The 2,497-nt window shown below is 55.5% G+C and overlaps 1 protein-coding gene across 1 annotated transcript in view; it reads right to left on the bottom strand.

Moving 5' to 3' along the window:
• ZNF521 (zinc finger protein 521) overlaps positions 1 to 2,497 on the bottom strand; it is a 250,078-nt gene that overhangs the window by 246,702 nt on the left and 879 nt on the right.

The following is a 2,497-nucleotide window of genomic DNA, read 5'->3' as shown; positions in this document are numbered from 1 at the left end:
GCCTGCAGACTGAAGGGTCCCAGGTTTGATTCAAGGGCATGTACCTTGGTTGCAGGCACATCCCCAGCAGGAGGTGTGCAGGAGGCAGCTGATCGATGTTTCTCTCTCATCGATGTTTCTAACTCTCTATCCCTCTCCCTTCCTCTCTGTAAAAAATCAATAAAATATATTTAAAGAAAGGGTAGTGTACCAAGAGGCCACCCAGTAGATATAAACTCTACAGAGTGAAAGTGGATGTTTTATGAGGATGGCTGTCGTGTCCGAGCATCTTCCCACACTTCACTTGTGACTCTCGAAGGGATCAGAGTAACTTACACTCGAGGGGTCGGTGGGTGCCACCGCAGACCGGTGCTCGGCATTAACAGCATCAACAGGGACAAACCAGCTCCGGGGCTTGCCGGCCCGAAGCGCTGCGCAGGCCCAGCATGCTCGGGGGTTCCTGCCAGGACGGATACGACCCCCGTGCAATCTCGGGAAACGTCACATGGGCCCAAACACAGCTGGGCCCTCCACGGTGCTGGTCGAGAAAGACAGAGGCTGGGAGGGCATCCCAGGTGGGAGGAAACGCAAGAGACACGCCAGCAGTGTTGGGGGCGGTCCTTGTCGTGGGTGAGGAAAGTACAGGGTGCCCCAGGGCGCACACAGCTGGGAGCCCAGCGACGTCGCCTCCCTCCAGGTTCCACCCCTGGAAGTAGTCACTATTCAGAGGGTGTATGTCTTGTGAGGGACACCCTGCATGTCGCTCTAAGGACGTGACTGTAACAACTGCTGAGATGTGAGCACCACGTGCGGGGCAGAGGGTAGTATTCCCAGGTGCGTGATTTCCATCCTGGTTTCGGGGAGCGAGCTGCGGTGAACTAGGGGTGCACTGGTTCTTAGGGCAGACACAGGGCGCATTTAGAAGGGTGTGATGTTTGCAACCTCCTCTCAAGTGACCAAAAGAAAGAGAGTGATGACAGGGAGAGACAGTGAATGACAGAGCCAATGGGGTAAGCCGTAAACTATTGGAAGTCGGGTAAACGGCAGTATGGGTAATTATAGGCATTAGTTTTGCAAATCTCTATAAACTTGGAATTGTACCAAAATAAGTTACCAAAAACCACACACACACACAAATATGTCCGTGGCCAATGTTTACATTCGCTCCATCAATTCTCACACCTGGGTTCCAAAACGCTAATGGGTTTTCTGTAAGAAAGCAGGTTCTGGGGCCGAATGAACGGACTCCCTGTAGCCCCTCCTCGAGGAGCCGCAGTGGCTGTAATCGAGCTCCCAGTCCACTGGACTCAGGCCAACATCTCCACAAGGACCGGTGCCGGGGACGCTGGCTAAAATGGAACACCTATGAAACGCTCACAGAAATACCAACGCTCTGCGGAGAACAGCGGGGGAGCCGCCGCGCCTCGTACCCACACTTCCTCCACGCGGGTCGCTGAAGACGCATTTGTGCCAGGAAAACGAAATGAGGAGAGAAGAGACACACACACACACACACACACACACACCAGCAGTGTGAGCTGCACACGTAGGAGGAGAATGGCAGGAATCTAAAAAACATCTAAATCCCCACTTGGTCTCAGACGGCGGCTCCCGCAGGCTATACGTGCAGAGAGTAGACATTCGGTGAACTGCGTTTTGCTTTCTCCAGTCGTTCACCTGAACACGTCACACTCCGTGTCACTCTCAGTCTGATTCTTCCGTGAACCACAGAGCAGAACAGCTTCCGCGCCTTAGTGAGCACCTACTGTGCGCCACAGGCAGGGGTGCCGTGATAAAGAAGACGCAGCTCCTGCCACCCGTGAGCTCCCTGTCTCCGGAGGGAGGTGCCGTCCAAGATGCGCCTGGCCACGGGCACACAAAGACGCGGCCAAGCAGAGGGTCAGGGAGGGCAGAGGTGGGGCAGGGAGGGCAGAGGAGGGGCAGGGAGCTCCGGGGAGACAGCATGCCAGCTGGAATAACAAGCGAAGGCTCAGCGCCTTTGGGAACAAACTATTCAGGAGGTATTTTCAAACGTCATGTTAGCCACCCATGTCAGCTCCTAGATGGCTCACTGTCGTGTGTTTAAAAATGGAAACGAAGCCCTGGCCGGCGTGGCTCAGGGGTTGAGCATCGACCTGTGAACCAGGAGGTCATGGTTCAATCCCGGTCAGGGCACAGGCCCTGGTTGCGGGCTCCATCCCCAGTGGGGGGCGTGCAGGAGGCAGCCGATCGATGATTCTCTCTCATCTTGATGCCTCTCTCTCCCTCTCCCTTCCTCTCTGAAATCAATAAAAATGTATTTTCTAAAAATGGAAACTAAAATAGACCCATTAGCTACGGACTCCCAGGTACAGTTCGAAACCGAAGGACTGGGACCCTGAGTTTGCTGTACCCCGGCCTCTCACCATTCTTTGCCAGGCAGGTGCTCAGGGGGAGGAGTGAGGTCACGGGGAGAGGGGAGGAGAGAGGAAGAGGCTGGCCCGCAGAAGGGAGCAGGGGGGCGGGCGGGCGGGCGCGG

Source organism: Myotis brandtii, unplaced genomic scaffold (assembly GCF_000412655.1).
Source record: "Myotis brandtii unplaced genomic scaffold, ASM41265v1 scaffold433, whole genome shotgun sequence".
Classification (NCBI taxonomy): domain Eukaryota; kingdom Metazoa; phylum Chordata; class Mammalia; order Chiroptera; family Vespertilionidae; genus Myotis; species Myotis brandtii.
Note: the sequence above shows the minus strand (reverse complement) of the source record. Positions and strands in the feature narration are given on the sequence as shown.